The sequence below is a fragment of the Calliphora vicina genome, chromosome 5, assembly GCF_958450345.1.
Source record: "Calliphora vicina chromosome 5, idCalVici1.1, whole genome shotgun sequence".
NCBI classification, from domain to species: Eukaryota; Metazoa; Arthropoda; class Insecta; order Diptera; family Calliphoridae; genus Calliphora; species Calliphora vicina.
Window position 1 is genome coordinate 40,980,306 of NC_088784.1, and position 19,961 is coordinate 41,000,266.

Genomic DNA, 19,961 nt, shown 5'->3' on the forward strand with positions numbered 1-19,961 from the left:
TGCAGAAATGAAGAAGTGCTACACATTTGTAACTAGCAATAAAAAATGTTCCTACTCAACATCAAGACCATCTTCAGAAAAATATGTATAGAAAATGTTCATCGAAATATATTGATTTCATATATCGTTAGCTTAGTGAGCAAAAGTTTTAAGTCCACTTTTAATGAAAATTGAGATCTTAACACAAAAATTTAGAATATGTAAAAATACACAATGTGCTTGAGAACGTTAGGTTAGCTTAGGTATTCAGGCAGTCGACCAAAACCTTAGTCTCGTACAGCTGACTTGGGTTCATTGATCGCTCTATTTGTGGTACCTGAGGAATTAGAAGATAAAGGAAAGAAGAAAGATAAGTAAAAAGGTTGTGTGAGAGTAAAGTTAGCAAGAGAAAATATCGGAAGAAATTGGAGGAGCTAAAGGAGAGAAGAAATAGCACAGACCATCATGAGACAGTTGGTATGAGGTGCAATTTGCATGTTCGGTGTTTTCAACCACCTGCTTTCCCCAATAAATCCATCTACGCAACTTAATTTCTTCCGAGATAACCCGGAGATTGCTAAAGTATCGCTCGCCTAAAAACCTGACAAGCAGATCACTCAGTGCCGGACAATTGCAAAAAAAAGTGTAAGATGGTCTCTTCCTTCTCCTTATTCTGACGACTTCTATTCGTTGTAAGCAAAGTAGATACGACGTACATGCATCAGTCCGACGCAGGCCATATCAGCCTTATAATGGTACAGGTGGATTCATTTGGACAAGTTCATAATATGCATTATTTATCAGCTGCTTACAAGTCGACAGCAGAATGCCACATAGGAAGTCTATTTCATTTACCCAAGTGAGTACAACTGTTGAATGTCTAGCCATCTCATTTAAGGATGACCGGCATTCTTGGACTGTATTTGATGTTGTGTAAACATATATTAGAAATTTGATTGCGACTTTACCACGGCCTGAAGAATACTACATCCATTTGGGAGTTTAAAGGACATTCTGATCCCATATTCAGAAATGTATACACCACCGCCCACTCCATCTCCTTTTTTGGATGAATAACCACATTGATCCAAGGGAGGGACCATCAACAGTTTCATTACTGGATGGGATTGAGAAACCGAAGTTCCTCAGGAAGAAGGGTTTGGGGGCGCAGTAATCCATTAGAGGTGCCCTTAAAAAATAGATTTGCTTTGGATGGGCCTTATTTTTTTTCATTAATAGGTAAAACTAACTACTGCAACATTTAAGTGCAATATGATAACTAGAACATGTGCCGGAAATCGATTGAAAGTTGCAAAATTGGGTAAATAATGGTACTTTTTCGATATCTTAAAAAATTCCCTATTTAAATACTGTTTTTTTAAATTTTTTAATAAACCTAAGCTTCTAGAGAAATTTATCTTTCTAACAAGGTATAAAACATGAACATCGAAAAAGTTAAAGACCAATTTTCGGAGTATATATCTCAATGTAAAAAATATCAAAGATCGCGGTGTTATAAATATAAAAACAACTTGATATGAGTCACCTATCACTCGTGCAAACAAATTTCGATGGATATTCGATAAGTTCAGGAGTTATAAAGAAAAACGTTATTAAAAGTACGTTTTTTCATATAAAAATTAAAGCAGCTGTGTTTTACCATATAAATTGAAATTGATTCAACTGTGTTCTGTTTTCTATTTGCTTAAATTTGTTTTCTTATAACTCCGGAACTAATCAAATATAGGTGTCCTCACACCATGTTCTTTTCGAATTTTTAACACCGCGATCTTTGATATTTTTTACATTGAGATATATACTCCGAAAATTGGCCTTTAACCTTTTCGATGTTCATGTTTTATACCTTGTTAGAAAGATAAATTTCTCTGAGAAATTGAGAAATGTATTGGATATATTATTTGTGTGCTAAATTTCATTAAAATCGGATATGGTAAATGCGACTGCGGTCCACTTTCACATGGATCTTCCTTTTTGGTTTTAATATGCTAAATTCCAAATTTAAATATTACTGAAATTTATTGATTTTAGCTTTAAGAATGCTAAAGATATTACGGAAACTCAAACTTTACTTGTAAAAATTTCATAGCTTGGACAAAAACCAACAATCCATACTCAAATTTATAATTCCTTTGAACATCAAAATGTTTACAGTTACAAAAATATTGTTGAAATTAAAAAAAAAACAATTATTTGTGAACAACAACAATATATTGTTACAAAGAACACAGTGTAGTTGCCGTAACCATGCCGAACATTGTTTTTTCGCTGCATGTATTTGAAGAAAATATGATATAATAATTTGTCGACTGATCTAATGCTAACAACTTAATGGTAATGAATTTGGTTCAATGCCTTGAAACGACTTTATAGCCAGCCCTCATGATTACTTTCATGTAAATATGCATGCGATTAGGTATCTGTTGGTATCTGTGTATGCGAACTTAAGAGTGTATGAGTGTGTGCTTATGTATGTATGTGGATATTTTAGAAAACAAATCATTAATATAATGTTATTATTAACTACGTGTGACAAAGTAAATTTATACATTCGTTCGTTCATTCATACATAAATAAGTAACTATGTTCGAATGTTTGTATTTGTATTGTACTTACACTAAAGAACACACTTATTACAACTACAATTGTAAATAAGACTTAATGTTAATACGTACACATACATATGTATGTAAAGGTGTTAAGTGTGTGCGTGTGTGTGTATGGTGGTGATTTTCAATTTGCATTAATTAACGCCCTCCATGTACCATAATTACACACGTGTTTTTGTTTTTAACTAAAATTCTACATCGTGTAATTAATGCTACAATTGTCTTCGATTTCTTAGTAACCAAGTTCTTATTCTTCTCTCCATTTTGTTCGTAGAATTGGGAATTATTATACATCCAAACTTATTGTGTGTGTGTGTGAGACCGTATGTACTACTTAAGTGTATTTTATAAGTGTTGCTACGTCCTTAATTTAGTACCTAATTAAATCATAATATTTTGAATATAAATTTAAACATCCAATTACTTATTTATTTATTTATTATCAATGTCATAAGATGAAATCGACTTAATTGCTGATGTTTAATCAACAATTACCTATAAATAATCACTTTAGAATATTTGTATAAGTAATTGTTGTTGTTAATTTTACAACAAAAAGTCTATTCTAAGAAAATATTTTAATAAGATTTTTGCTAAAAAAAACACGTTTTTCATCATCAGTTGTCCAGTAATTAGTTCTTATAAAATTATTTCAATATTAAATGAATTTATTTTAATGGAGAGATTTATAATAGGAAATTGTTGTCTTGTTTATTATGTAATATTTGTATTTCAGAAATTTCCATTTGTAATTTATTTTGAAATACATACAAGGAATATATAATGGAAAATTCAGAATTATAAATGGTAACTTTTGAAATACAATTGAAATATTCTGAAAAATAATTAGAAAATTCTGAAAGATAATCCGGACATTTTGTAAATTTTATCCAAGTCAGTTTTATATTAAATAATTTCTTTATCAGGGATTTTAAAAAAATTTCTGTTGATTTAACTAAAAATATAATTGGGGGATTCAAACGGTCTGCTATTAAGTCATAATACCCTAATATGTTGTGCTTCAAAAAAAAAATCTAAACTAATAAGACTTTTTGAACTATGTTTATTGTTTTGTCATAAAATAACACTTTTTTTAATTGAAGCACAACAATAATTTGTTTAAATTATCATAATATATTAGGACATTATGACAATTTGACTTAATAGCAGAGCGTTTGAATCCCCCAAGTATTATTTTAATAAAAACAAACCATAAGGAACAAATAATCAAGTTTTATTGTACAACATCAACGGCGTTTATAATTGCTATCAGTCTATTGGCGTTGTCTTTTCTGACATAAGCCCCTGTTTTATATCATACACCACCATAGTGGGGAGGTTATTATGCGTTTGTGCAGATGTTTGTAACGCCCAAAAATACCCACCTTAAAGTATACCGATCGACTTAGAATCACTTTCTGAGTCGATTAAACGATGTCCGCCCGTCCGTTTTGTTGGCTGGCTGTCCATGTAAACCTTGAGCGCAGAGTACAGGTCGCAAATTTTGAAGATATTTCGATCAAATTTGGTACATATTATTTTTTTCGGCCCAAGGACCAAGCCTATTGAAAATGGCTAAAATCGGTCCATTATTTCACCTAGCCCCCATACAAATGTCCTTCCGAAATTGGACTTTATCGGTCATAAATGTTTTATTTATAAATGTATCTCCACAAATTTCGCTCCAAATAAGTCTTATATATAAAATTCATGTCACCAAATTTTGTTACGATCGGTCCATAATTGGTCATAGCTCCCATATAGACCCGCTTCCAAAAATCACTTTAACGTGCATAAATCATTTAAAAATGTTGGTATACTCACAAAATTCAACATAGTAAACTTTCATAGAGACATAAATCACACGACCTAATTCCATGGTGATCAGTCCAGAATTGGTCATAGCCCCCATATAAGGCCCACTTCCGAAACTCACTCAAAAATATAAATTATTGAAATTTTATAAGAAAAATGTTTTTGCTCTTTTACTTAGTGTAGGGTATTATATCGTCGGGCTTGACCGACCATACTTTCTTACTGTTTTTTTTTTTTGCGAAAACTATAAATTTGATGTTGACATTAAGAAATTTTTTCATTCACATTACATTGATAGTTAGGAAACCAATACAACTTTTTAAAAGAATATAAAATAAATTAGTGTATTTAATTTTTGTATGAACATTTGCAACAACACTATTGGATTTTATTACAATAACATAAATTTTTATTTAGTTTTTGGTCTGAATACTGTCATTGCATGATTCACTACAGCAAGTGTTTTGTTACAAATTGCATGTAATTGCTTGCATATTCTGTAAACACTTACCATTCACAAAAGCAGCGAATCAATATGAGTGTTTTGAATATACCCAGAGTTTTTTGGGTAAATATATATATAAGAAGGATTTTTCATGCGTATTTATATTTTTTATAATACGGAAAACGTCATTTTCAATACTTTTTATTATTTCGGAGTTCATTGTACCAAAATAAGACGAAATTAATTTTTTCAACCACGTGGGACAGCTTATTTAAAACAAATTAATGCACTGATTTTGTACTATGCCTTCAACTTATCATCGAGCTTTTATGAATCATTTGAATACTTTGCATATGATTCAAAACACAGTAATAATTTTTGAGTAGTTATTGCTAAGAGCATTTCAAAAATAATTGAGTAAATGACAATTAATTGTGAGAGCGCAAGCACTGCAATCAATATTATTAACACATGTTGATGATTGAAAACACTACAAAAGCAGTGATTACATTCATATATGTACATGTACATCTCTGGTGCTTATATATAATTTATTACACGTTCCACTCCCTTCTCCACAGCAAGGTATTTCACAAATTAAGTCTGATTTTTTTTGTCCTTGGTACTATTAAATATTTCACCCAGATTATGTCGCATCTTATGTTTCGTTTCTAAATTTCTGGAGTTGAATAATTTCAGTTCCTCAAATCTCATGACATTAATTTCCCATCAATAAAAATTATGGGCATAATATTGATTATGGTAGGCTGTATTAGTGAAACAAAATGTCATCAAAAACTATTGTCATTTCTATTAGCTAATCTAATATATAGTCTCATGTCCGTGTAGTAAATATATTTTTTAATTTTAATTTCTTTTGAAATATAGGTATTTTACACCATAGATATCTTGTTGTTGAATTTACGGGCATCAAACATGAATAAGTAATATAAATTCAGGCAATTAAACGCATAAAAGGAACTAATTACTTTTTCTCCACAATAATCTATGAGAAACATAGCTACATGTTTTTAATAAAACTACAAATCATAAAGTTAAATTATATAAAGATATATAAGTAGATATTTAAAAAAATGTTCATGTATGTATCCAGGTAGTTTTAAAAGTAGCAAATTTGGAATGTGCGCAAAAACGTAACTAGTTACACCAGAGTAACAATTACCTTTTTGTGCACTGGTAGTGACTAAGTAATTATATTAACGAATGCACTCCATTCGTTACTTTTTCTTGGTGGTTAGCGATTGTTCAAACATAATCGTGTGGGAAATCATGACAGACTACTAATTTCAATAGATTTCGTCTTTGAGACAAAAGAAAACTATGAATTTCATCAACATATTTTTAAAACTCGTCATAACCAAATACAGCAGAAATTGATTTTGAGTCGATGGCTATTAGTCCAAACGAATAATACGCCGTCTAATATCTGGTGGAGTAAAATATACAATTTCTAGCGAGATATTCATTAAGTACTAGTGAAATGACCAGGGCATAGTAGTGCATAAGTAGGCAATTGCTACAGCAAGTAGTTTTGTATGTCAAACTCACCAATCAAATGCTTTAGACTAGGTGTATTTATCTTTTACTGACTAAATAATTAATTAACACGGAACTAGTTCTATATACTGCAGGGTAGTTACACATTCTATATTTGTATATTTTGTATGTAAACAACTGTTGCTGCCTGTTTATAAATTAGCTACATATTCATACTTGATAGTTCACGAATAAAATCTCAACATATAATTTAATCATAATAACATTTACACACATTCAAATAGGGTTCTTAATCGGGAATATGATTTTAAAAATATTTGTCTGGAAATTTCAGGATTTTAAAGTCACACTATGATTTCTCCACAGATAAAGCATTTCGTTATGATTTGTAACCAATCGAACGATTCGACTATATCTCTAGATTTATTCGACAGTAGCAACAAAAACTCATCTGATTTCATAAGTTTTCTAAGGATATTTATATTTAGAGAATATAATCATAATAATAATGGTTTAAATTTGATTATATAAATGCTGACTTTAATACTAAACGAATTACGGATTTATTTCAGATTTATCTTAGTTAGACCTCTTTAATCTTTCCATAAAAGTGACGAATGTACATTATTGAATTTTGACGGATTTTTGACTTAAAATTCCAGGAATAAAAAAATATTTTTATATTAGGAACCCTATATTCGTATCAATTATAATTGTATTCAAAATTATAAACATTTTATTAGTACGCGTATTTATCTGTTTATAGTAATGATCATTCTTTGTATGAATCTATATACATATAAAAGTGGATGTGTGTCTGTTTGTTTGTTTGTATCTTATAGGAGGCTAAACCTCTTATAGTTTTTACTGTATGTTCCTCTATAATGGAATAAACAATAGACTGCTTTATAGTTTTAAATTTCAAGTGAGCGTGGTCTCATACAATTTCATTATTTTTGACAAAATCTATTATTTTTATTAAAATTTATTTTTTTTATTCATTTTGATTTTCTTTAAATTTGAAATAAAAATATAATTAAAATAATTTCGTTCCTACAGCACCGAAAACAACCTACTTGAAGTTGTTTTCATTCTGACCCCAAATGACAGGTTTTTCGTTACTGATCGGTGCCGTTTCGTTCCCAATTTTTGTTGCCGATTTCTAAAACGAACGTTTTTTCGGTGCAAATGTATGGAATTTCGTTTTCGGTGCCGATTACGGTGTATTCGGAAACGTAGCTTTAATGTGCGACATCCACAATTAAAAAATAATTTCGTTTCTGTTTTATGCCGCAACGCAAATAACTGAAACGAAAACAATTCAGAAACGAGACGGTGACGAACACCAACGTTTTTCAGTTTCAGTTTTCGTTATCGGCGCCGATTACGGTGTATGCGGAAACCCAGCTTCAGTGTTAATAACCCCTCTCATATAAAGAAAATACACTAATACCCAGGTTTGCATCTATAATTTGGAGCGGAACCGGACACAAACCGAAGCACGATTTTCCATACATTTATATTGATTTTTATTTAATTGGTTTCGAGATTCAAGTTTTAGCTGAAAAAAAAAAATTTTTCGATACAAACATTTTCATATTAACAACGCAAATCGAAGTACTAACGTAACAACTGCGAAGCCATGCGACGCAAACTTAAACAAAAACGACGCAAATCGAAGCATTGACGATGCAACTTCGAAGCCATGTGACGCAAACTGAAACAAATCGACCGAACTTCGAAATCACACAAATTTTAAAAAGACGCAACTTCGAATCGACGAGTTCAATATCTGAAGAATTTCAATAGTTAAAGCAAAGCTTGAAATGAGTTATTTTGTTACCATTGTACATAAAAGAAATTGATGAGATCAGAACAATGAAGTGGTATCTCTCATACCAAGTAAATTGTTATTTTCGAATATGAAGTGAACTGTAATTGTGATAGTCTTGAAACGGTGTGCAAATTACGTTGATGTTAGTGTCCTGTTATGCCAAAAATTAATTGGATCGGATAAAGTACAAGTAAATATTTATTATCAAATATCTGGAGAACTACAATAGTGAGATTCTCAAAACTTTGCGTGAGTTATTTTGTAGCAATTGTATGTAATTGAGAACAACTGAAATCAAATGCCAGTGGGTGGTATCTACAAACTAAATAGTTATTTTCGAATATCTAAAGAACTTTTACAGTTGGATATATAGGCTGGATCGAAACTTGTCCAATGTAAAAAAAACATTCGAAATTATAGCGGATTGAATGTCTTAAGAAAAGTATCAATATTTTTTTTAAAATCTCGGGATATTTTTTATACTTAAAATGGCAAAAGTATGGTATACAATTATAAACTTACAATTAATTTCGGTATTAATTCATTTATTTTTTTATAAAATTCGTTGATATTTTTTTTTATTTTACTACGATAGGGGTAGAGAAGCGCACCGGGTTAAGCTAGTATATGTAGTATATTTAATACATGTACGAGCATGCAGTGATAAAGATTGTTCACATGAAATTATTTACTGGTACTTCAGTTCAAATCCTTAGAAACTCAAGCACCTCTTGGCTAAGAATCATAAGAGGAGATTATACCCAATTGATAGGTTAGAAATTTTGTGACAGCTTTAGGGTTATGAAACTTGATTTTTGAAATATATATTATGCTCTACATATATATGTACTAAGAAATTATCTTAAGGAAATTGCGAGCCAATAATTTTGGCGAAAACTTTTTTACTAAAACTGATTTTACACTACAAAAACTACTTTTAATCTAAAAGCCAATTTATCGCCAAAAATTATAAATTTAACAAAACAAATTATTAACCCGCCGTTAGTCGCAATCATTTTCAATCGAGACTAGTCGCAATGTATCAAATTGATATCAATAAAAAAGGCGAGTTTGATGTTTAATTTATGACGACTTATTCAAGTGCCAAATTTAATGTCTTATTTATTTAATGAATCCAATAATTATGCTGTGAAATTTCGAAAATAAAAACAATAAAAAAGTATGCAATTTCAATGGTACATCTATCTATACTCATTTAAACGACAAAATGTATGTAAAAGTCAGTTTGCATTTTTGTAGTTGCATATAAATTTGTGTGAAAACATTTATGTGGACATCCTGTCAATTCGTGAATTCTAGTGTAAATAACACACATCGCTAAAGAAATACAATTAATTCAGAATGACACATAATTAGTGTTATTATTTTCATTTAATTTAATTTTACATCTGCTAATTATATTACATACTTGCGTATTAAATGCAACTATCAATGATTTAATAAATATAATGAATTTTACAAAAACAAATAGAAATAGAATTGCACAGATTAATTTATAAAATCTAAGTTTTTTTTTAATTAATAAACAATATATTTATAGATGGATTTTTTAAATTAAATTTAAATTTTGGTATATAATTATTGGGTGTATGACTTAAAAATACGGGATTTACTATAGATGGAGTATATTTTGCTTTTTTATAATTTATATGTAATTTTTAAAGCTACATATCTATTATTTATTCTCACTTAGATATCGAACCTAAGTTTTTTTTTGCTTCGAAAATGTCGAAAGCGTCATATGCGGGAAGTTATGTTTTACTTCTTTAATTTAAAAAAAGTGACGCTGAAACATACCGATTGCTCACCGAAGCTTATGATGAATGTGTTTCATTCTGCGAGCAGCAGGATTCATCAAAATTCAGGGAAATTTGGTACCATACGAATTGAAGCAGAGAGACATTGAAAGACGATTTTCCATGTCTCAAATGCTGCTTGAACGCTATAAAAGAAAATCATTTTTACACCGAATCATTACTTGCGATGAATAATGGATCAATTACGATAACCTATGCGTAACAGATCCATGTCGCTAAGGTAATTCTTTGGTGGGTGCAAAAGGGTCCTATCTATTATGATCTGCTGTAATCTGGTCAGACCACCAACTAATGCATTTGAAGTGAGCATTGGCCGAAAAAATCCCAGAATATGCGGCCAGACATGAAATCGAAATATTTCATCATGACAAGGCTAGATCACATGTTGCAATACCTGTTAAAAAGTATTTAAAAAGAAGTGGTTCGGAAGTTTTGCCTCACCCGCCTTATATTCCAGACTTGTCCCATCGGACTACTATTTGTTTCGATTGGTGCTCTCATTGAGCTACGCTTCACTTCAGAACAGAGTAACCTAAATTGGATTGATTCGTTCTTGGCCTGAAAAGATGCGCAGTTCTTTTGGCGCGGAATCCATATGTTGCCATAAAGATGTCATGCTTTCTATGAGCTACACTTCACTTCCGAACAGAGTATCCGAAATTGGCTTGATTCGTTCTTGGTCTGAAAAGATGAGCAGTTCTTTTGGCGCGGAATACATATGTTGACAGAAAGATTGGAAAATGTCATAGATAACAATGGAAAATACTTTGAATAAATTTATATTTGGGGGATTCAAACGGTCTCCTATTAGGTCGTATTGTCATAATGTCATAAAATATATTTTTAGTTAAAACAAATTTTTGTTGGGTTTCAAACAAAAAAGTTATAAACTAATAAGACTTTTTGAACTATGTTTATTAGTTTGTCATATAATAACACTGTTTTTGTTTGCAGCACAACAAGAATATAGCACAACATAATAGCAGACCGTTTGAATCCCTCAATTATATTTCAAAATTTAAAAAAATCCAACATTTTTAATAATCCAACATTTCAAAAATATAAAGAATAACTGCAGTGATTATCTTCAAATATTTGAAAAAATATAGAGGGAAATTATTTGCGATTTTATACTAAAACAAGTAAGAAAGTATGGTCGGTCAAGCCCGACCATATAATACCCTACACTAAGTAAAAGAGCAAACAAAAATTTTCTTTTAAAATTTCAATAATTTATATTTTTGAGTGATGTTCGGAAGTGGGGTTATATGGGGGCTATGACCAATTATGGACCGATCACCATGAAATTAGGTCGTGTGATTTATGTCTATATTAAAGTTAACTATGTTGAATTTTGTGTGTTTACCAACATTTTTAAGCGATTTATGCACGTTAAAGTTATTTTCGGAAGCGGGTCTATATGGGAGCTATGACTAATTATGGACCGATCGTAACAAAATTTGGTGACATAAATTTTGTGTATATAAAACTTATTTGGAGCGGAATTTGTGGAGATACATATATAAATTAAAAATTTATGACCTATAAAGTCCAATTTCGGGAGGACATTTGTATGGGGGCTAGGTGAAATAGTGGACCGATTTCAGCCAGTTTCAATATAGCCAAAAAAATAATATGTACCAAATTTGATCGAAATATCTTCAAAATTGCGACCTGTATTCTGCGCACAAGGTTTACATGGACAGCCAGCCAGCCGACCAGACGGACGGACGGACATAGCTTAATCGACTCAGAAAGTGATTCTAAGTCGATCGGTATACTTTAAGGTGGGTGTTAGACTAATATTTTTGGGCGTTACAAACATCTGCACAAACGCATTATACCCTCCCTACTATGGTGGTGTAGGGTATAATAACTGGGGCTTAATCTACAAGTAAAAAACAAAAACTGTGTAAACTTTTCAGACCCACATCCAAATTGGTGAAGGGGTTTTTAGAACAGGGAAGCTTTAATGTCATACAGTGGCCTGCACAGTCATCTGTCCTTAACCCCATAGAAAATGTATGGGAAATTGTAAATACAAAGTTAAATCAGAAATTTGCACATCAAGTTCTATGACTAAGAAATGTTTTGAAGAATTGCTGTTATGCAACAAAATACTATTAGTATATTTTATATAATTAAATATGTTTTGCCTTATGATTTTTTACTTTTTGTTAAATTTATTTATATCTTATGAAATACTAAAAAAAGACTGAGGATGCAGTCTTACTTTAGGGCGCATTTGGAAAAAATTTATAACGCAATTTTTCCCAATATATTTTGACCGATACTGTATATCCAAACACACATACATATTCAGTCTTTAATTAACTTCTTTATATGGTTAACAAATCGATTGGAAATCATTTGATTCTTGTTTAAACTGCAGGCAATGCTATAGGCTACTGTGATTTCGGTTGTGATATTGGTCACATTAACACAATTGTGTATTGTGCTCTTACATGTGTATTGATGCACGTCAGACAAACCCATTCCCCACTCCTCTTTCCAACTCATGTATGTTTATTTGTGACGGCGTATGTTTAATGTATGCATTGATTCATACATAAACAAGCAAACACGCCCTCCCCCACCCACATTGAGTTTAAATGGTCCATGCAAAGACATCAGTGAAAAGCTCTCTATTCCCATATATTTCCCATTCATTAAGTCGAGTATTTATAGAATTGTACTAATTTCCAACTTGGAGGATGGTCTCCAAAGAGAGCTAATTATGTTCAACGGTAAAGAGTTGTAGTATCGGTAAATTCACACATACTTAGACTGAATCTGTGTATCTCACACAAATATTTATATTCCACTACGAATATATGTATGTATATGCACTCATACAAATGTAAGTTCACAATGAATTTAGATGAGATAATAAAAATGAAGACCCTCGTGTTGTTGTGTATTATAGAGAGATTATGGATACTCATCATGTCAATGTTTTCCATTTAAGAGGTCAATGAATCTGCTGATGTAAACATTGCTTGTTTCTGATTGTTTGGGGAAATCTCTTAAAAAAACATAATTAAATGGTTTGGAAATTGTTAGTTCAAATCATGTTTTTCCGTTGCTTTTGTCGAACTCTTGGAATGTGTTTACAGGCCTCTTTTAGGAACTATTGATATAAATAGAAATGTTCAACACTAATATGACCATATCCCGCATTTGTCCATCGATTAAAATTTAATAGTTTCGGTTTATTGGAGATTAAGCAGAAAAATAGATTCGGTTCTGAAAAAAAAGAGTTAAGTCGGACTTAGAGTGTCCAAAAAACCGGTTTCCGGTTTAACCGAAAAAGTATGGTTTTGAAAAACCGGTTTTAATTATTGTCTTTTAAAAAACCGGTTAAACGGTTACTCAAAATAATCACACATACCACTTAGGTTTCTGACAACTGTGTTATTTCTCTATGGTATGTATATTAAACAACAAATATGAAAATAAAAACTTTCAAAATTTGATTATTGTCATCTTCTAAAATCGCACCTTCACTCATGTTCCAAATAGGACCCTGTTAGTTAATTTTTGTGAGATTGCAGGAACCATTACAATGCATTGTTGATCGAAATTGTCTCAAGAATTTTGAATAAAGCCAAAGTGTTTGATAACAGACTAATATTATTCAATTATTTTGGATGTTAACAAATTACCAAAAAAGATCGAATTTCAAAAAATACGTATGAGCCTCAGTAACTAGCGTTTAGTAAAATCCGTTGGCGTGAATTAATTTGGTAAATATTTTGATATTTTTTAAATTTAATATTTTAGGATAATTTAATGAAATTTATTGATAGTTTCAATATGAAAAGATATTTTTCAACTTTATTACAATATAAAAATAACTTTAACGTTAGTTTTATGAATTAAAATCAAAAAATTTAGTCTTAAATATTAAATGTATTCCAAACATTTTGATCAGGATATACAAGAATTTTAGAAGATGTGAACAGTTTTTTAAGTATTTTTGAATTATGCTAAATAAATATAAGTTAAAACATATTGGTTCAATAATCGTGTTTTAAAATAAATTATACAGAGATGCTTTTTATACTACGAAATTTTTGTTCGTCTGCAAATTTAAATTTTTTTAATTTTAAAATAAACTTTGTCAGGGACACTTTATTGTTGACAGTTTCACGAATGATCCTGGTTGTGCCCCAGCCCCAAAATATATTGGGATAATAATATCTCGTTTTCGATATTTATTTAAATAATTTTTAATTTTATTAGATATTTTTTGCTAATAAAAATTACATAGTGGAACAAAAGTCAAACATTTTTTGAAATTTTCAAGTGGTCGTTAAACATTTTGCATTTTAATAGTTTCATTCAAACTAAAAATATTAAGGTCGGTTTAACTGATTTTTAATGAAAGGTCTTTTTGCCCATTTCTGCTATTTTCTAAGGTGTAGTAATGTGAATAATGATCTTTAGTTTGATTTATATTAAGTATAGAGTTTCGATCATAGAATAACTTTAATTAACTGTCTAAACATTGTATTTTGAACTGCATATTAGTTATTAATTCTATTTGATAAACAATTTTGATAATATTTATTTTGGAATATTAATGTGCATGATCGTAAGATTGATATTTCATCTGAATAAATAAAGCCAAACAATTTTCAGTCAATGCAATATATGTATGTATATTCCGATATGAACCACCTAAAATATATTATTTTTATTATCAGATTTCTAATCTTGTAAATTTAATTAAGTTTCTTGTTTGTTCAACATATTTATGTAGGTTGAGAAATATGTATTTACTGTTGGTACCTTAAATTTAATTATATTGAAAAGGAATTTATTTATTACTTTTTCTAAACAAAATTTATCTGGTGACAGAATTTTTAGTACAATCAACTGTGTATAGAATTGTGTATAAGTGTATTGGAATAGGTAACATTAAGAAGTGTATATTAGGGTGGCCCCATTTACCTGCATCACAAAAACGTTTCTAATAAAACTGAAAGTTTATTTTAAAATATAATTTCTTAAAATATTTGTTCTATCACTAGTCATTAGTGAGCTATATCACACTATGTTTTTTTTTTCAAGATTATTTGATTTTTCATTCTTTCAAAGGAATGATAAACAATTTTGTTAGCTTATAAAAGACCGAAAAAGTAAAATTGAATTTGAATTTTTATTGGCTTGTTTAGAATTATTAGTTAAAATTCAAATTTGATACTACAGAAGGTTTAATGCTAATTTAGTAAATAATAAATTGTAGGAACAACATTTATACCAACAAAATATGGTATATTATATGTTATTACAATTGCACTTATTTCTTGTAAATTTAACTAACAAATCTTATGAAAAAATTTTAATAGAAATTTATTTAAATCAATTCAAATAACTTTTATTTGAAACAAATATTACGTATTCAGTACTTTAGAACAAATACGACAAAACATAAAAAAAACTTTGATCCCGGTAGGACAAAAATTTGGTGAAATTGTATTAAAAATTTAATACAATTTCTATATAATTTTAGTTTCTTGGTGCCACCCTTATGTATATACAAATAAATTGACAAAATGCTGCCTGTGAATAAAAATAAATATAAGCACTTGAAATTTGTTTAAAACGTTCACATTTTGAGGAATACAGTTTTATTTCTATTTTATTTTCAATGGCGTACACCAAACAAATTTTGAGAAGGAATTTATTTTAAGTAATTTTAAATGGATTCTAAAACATAATTTGAATTTAGACGATTTCAATCTCAATTAATATTTAAAAATTTAGAAACATGTTTAAATTTTTAGTTTAAAATACATATATTTTAACTATACTTTAAAAATAATTTTTGTTTCGGTAGTTTCTCTCTTAAGGGAGCTAGGTAGGTTTGCCAGACGGGCTTGCTTGTCAAGCTTTTTCAGTGCGTGTCAAGAATGAAGAAAAATTTTTATTTGTCAAGCTAAAACGGAATTTTTGAAATTTTTCCATCAAATTAATTTGCCACGTCAAAAACATGGAGGGATTTTGTTTATTTTTCAAAAATATAATTTAATTTTTGACAATTAAAAATATTTGTCTATTGAAAATGAAAATATCGCAATTCCCAAACAAATTTTGAAAAATACCAAAAATGGGATCTTTTTGACTTAATATCCATACCACGGTCGGGGTTATCGGAACCGACTATGAGATTTGAGAATTTTTGCCCTAAAGTTGAATTTTATACACAAATTTTTCAAATATTTTTTCATTTAAAATATTTTACGTAGTGTAGTTAGATTTTCAAAAAGCATAAACTCCTCATACAAAATTTTGAACCAGATGATACGAGTTTGATTAAATCTGTTACTAAGAATACCAAATACATGTGTCAAAAAAAAATCAAGATTTTTCTTCTGAATGTCAAGCATTTTGCCGACTTCGATCTGGCAAGCCTAAGCTAGGACCAATTGTGGACAATTGTGCTAAAATGAGAGTGCACTTTGATTTGTTATTTGTGCGAAATTTGATCTATACACCAATATTTGTAAGATACATATGTACATATATTTGAGTTTGATTTGAGCAGTGACCGATCATCATACAATTTTTTCGGAAATTGACCTTATTTGGGAGCCATTTGTAACTCAATACCAATAATCGTATGGGATTCGTTCTCGTGAAAGAATCTTCTAAAATTAACCTTATATGCGTGCTGTGGTCAATTATGAACCGATTTGATATAAAAATATTAAAAATTTTTAATTTCAATCCTAAATGTTTGTTTGCTAGATTTAGTGCCTGTGTAGATGATTGTAATGTTCAAGAAAAAAAAAAAATAGGGTCACCTTTACGAATTCTTGTTGAAAAGTTTATATTTTAATTAATTTTAACAAATATCCTTAGAATTACCCAAAATTAGTTTTGAGCAATTATTTTTCGGAATCAGATGAATCGATTTCGTGCAAAAAAAGAGATGAATCTCTTTAGATGAACCAGTGCGATATACATATATTTATGAAATATCCCAAATATTTTACACTACTTTGGCTCACAGTAGCATTATTTAAATAATGCATCCTTGTGGACAGTATTTTAAGCTTCTCTATGAATTTGCAAAATTTGATCTGTGTCTGGTCTTTCGTTTAAAGTTCTGTATTTATTGCACAGATACATCGAAAAAATCATAAGTGATTATGTGTATAGGTTTTACACTTTATGTTACGAGATAGTAATATCAGTTTGTAGCCATTTACCTATTTTCATCACAATTTTCATATTAAAATTCATATATGCTATAAAAACTTTAACATTTTTGCGCTTCTGAAAACCTGGTAGCTTATTTTGTCGGTGCAATGTTGTTTACAAACAATTTGAGCTTTGCGTTCTCAAAGCTAATTATTTTTTTAATTTTATAAAACACCACAAATAACTAGAAAAATAAACAACACAGTTGACAAGCACTCCTTTTTAAACTTTCATAACAATTCTGCACCCATAAACTCACAATAATAAATTGAATATACTATGATGTATGCATAGTATAAAAGTACAAAAGCGAAAGCTTTTAGTCCTTTATTCATATGAAGCTCAATTTGTTATTCACTCTCTTTTTGCTATTATTCTAATATGTATGTATATGTGAGTATCTCAAGTTGCCAACAGTGATGCCGTTTGGTTACATTTGTTATATTTTCATAACTATTCGACACTCTACGTAACATATACAATTTTCATAACTAAATAAAGTACTATCTAAAAAAGTAGTACTAATTTTTAGTACTTTAAATGCAATAATGCCACGGATATTTCTATTAAACAACAGTGTGGCTTATGTGTTATTTATTACAATCTAGAAAATCGTAGATCCTTTTGAGCCGGCTAATATCCAATTTTGTGGATTTGGAAGATTTTGTTGGGGTTTCGCCCCTTTGTTTTTAGTCACGTAAAGATGTTTATTGCAAATATCGTATATGTAAATAATGTAGCTGTGATTTCATATATCTAGAAGCCTTAAAATCTAGCTAGAAGTTAGAAAAGTTCAATTCTCTACTAATGTTTAAAAATCGACATAATAAAAATATATTTGGGATTCTTTATATACACTCTAGATATTTTAAAAGGTTTCATTAAAAATTTTCAAACAGAAAACCAGCTACAGCCAAAGGTTAACAAATTTATAAAAAATAATCACTAGAAGCTATTTCAAATGTTCCTAAGGCTTTTGAAATTCAATTTTCAAATCAAAATTACTTTTTACCGTTGGACAAAATTTATTTAGGAGATTTATAGCTCTAACAACTATATAAAAGAATAATCCGAAAGATTTTAATGAACAATTTCTAAATTAAGTGCTAATTAAGTGCTGACGATTACAGGGAAGAAGTTTTCAATCTAAAGAATTCTGTCTAGACTCTAGAGAATACTTATCCAACTAAAAGATATAACAGTTTTACTCGGTATCGAATGCGATTATTCGGCTTCTGATCGTAGTACCCGGTTTTTATTTTTTATAAAACCACATAAATAAATACTATATTTAGAAAGAGAAAATGTTAAAGTAACTTTTTATCAAAGAAATTTAGCTTTTTATTAGAACAATTTTAACATTTTTCATGCTACCCCTGGCAACACTGGTTGTTGCCACATGCCACCACTATATGTATTTATTCAGTTCAACTGGATATTCACATTCTCTGTTTATTTATTATTCTTGTTTTTGTTTTTCTGTTTTGGTTTTTCACTTATCCTTTCGTTTGCTACTTCATAACATAATCAATGAGAAAAGAGGATGGGAAAGAAATACAAGAATCACAACAAAACTATACATAAATCTTATATTTAATCACATTATCCTTGATTTCGATGATTTCATTTGATTTCATTTCGAGGCTCACATTTATGTTAACATTGAAATATCCTTCAAGGCGACTTATTTAGAACTTTCTGCCTAAAACTTTAACCACAAAGAATCAGTAATCCAGGGTCCAATTCTTTGTGGCAAGTTTTCAAATGTTATTTAGCACCATAGCAACCAACATATTTTTTGTTATTAAATCTAAAAGGGGGCACTTTTTATTGCTAGCCATGCCACTGGCTCTGCACACCCGCTTCTTTTTTTGTTGTTGTTAGATATACAACAAATATTCACACACAAACATATTAATTTTCTTAAGATTCTTTTATATTTTTCATTTTCTAATTGAAACATTTTTTTTTAAAAAACCGAAATTTTCTTATTGAATTGAAAAGAAAAAACAAAATATTCACAAAATTATCACCGCGCTGAGCTGTTCGTGTGTTTATATTTAGACACATCGTCGAACGAACGCTGCCGATCAGCTCGCACCATGCCAAAAATAACACTCGCACTGGCCTGGGATCATGAATTTTTTCAAATTTCACATAATTTTTCATAGAAAATTGAAAATTGTTGAAATTTTTCACAGGAAAAAAGGATTTTTCATGAATTTTATGAGGATTTTCGTGAGAATTTTATGCACACGTGTTTCGCAATCATACGCACTCCGGTTTGTGTTCTTTTCAATATGGATTTTCCACGTTTTCCATGATTTTCTATAATACATATAGATTTTCACTACAAAATTATTCACTGGCACCCGTTTTCATCGTGGCCCACAAGGAGGCAACTTACTTTTCGTGTCGATATTTCTCTTTAGACTGAATGTGGAAGACATTCGTTGCTGTCTGCATGAAAAAATTATTCGGCAAATAGTAGAAACTACAACCACAGCAACACAAACGTATATGTACATGAACGGGGGCACATACACACCCAAAAGACTTGCATGCATGTATGTATGTTTGGATGTCGTGTGTCTTTATACCGTTAGTCTGGAGCATTTCGTTCTCATTTAGCTGTTTGACTCTTTTATTTCATTTTGTTCTAATGAATGTGTGAGAGGTGTGGGCCATTGGAC

At 29.9% G+C, this 19,961-nt stretch overlaps 1 protein-coding gene across 8 annotated transcripts in view; it reads right to left on the reverse strand.

Moving 5' to 3' along the window:
• Positions 1–19,695, reverse strand: part of RyR (Ryanodine receptor) — a 169,049-nt gene extending 149,354 nt beyond the window's left edge. For all 8 annotated transcript variants that reach the window (XM_065511339.1, XM_065511336.1, XM_065511334.1 and 5 more), the window contains exon 1: positions 19,676–19,695. The gene's annotated coding sequence lies outside the window, so the exon portion shown is untranslated. The remainder of the gene's footprint in view (positions 1–19,675) is intronic.
• Positions 19,696–19,961: the final 266 nt, after the last annotated feature.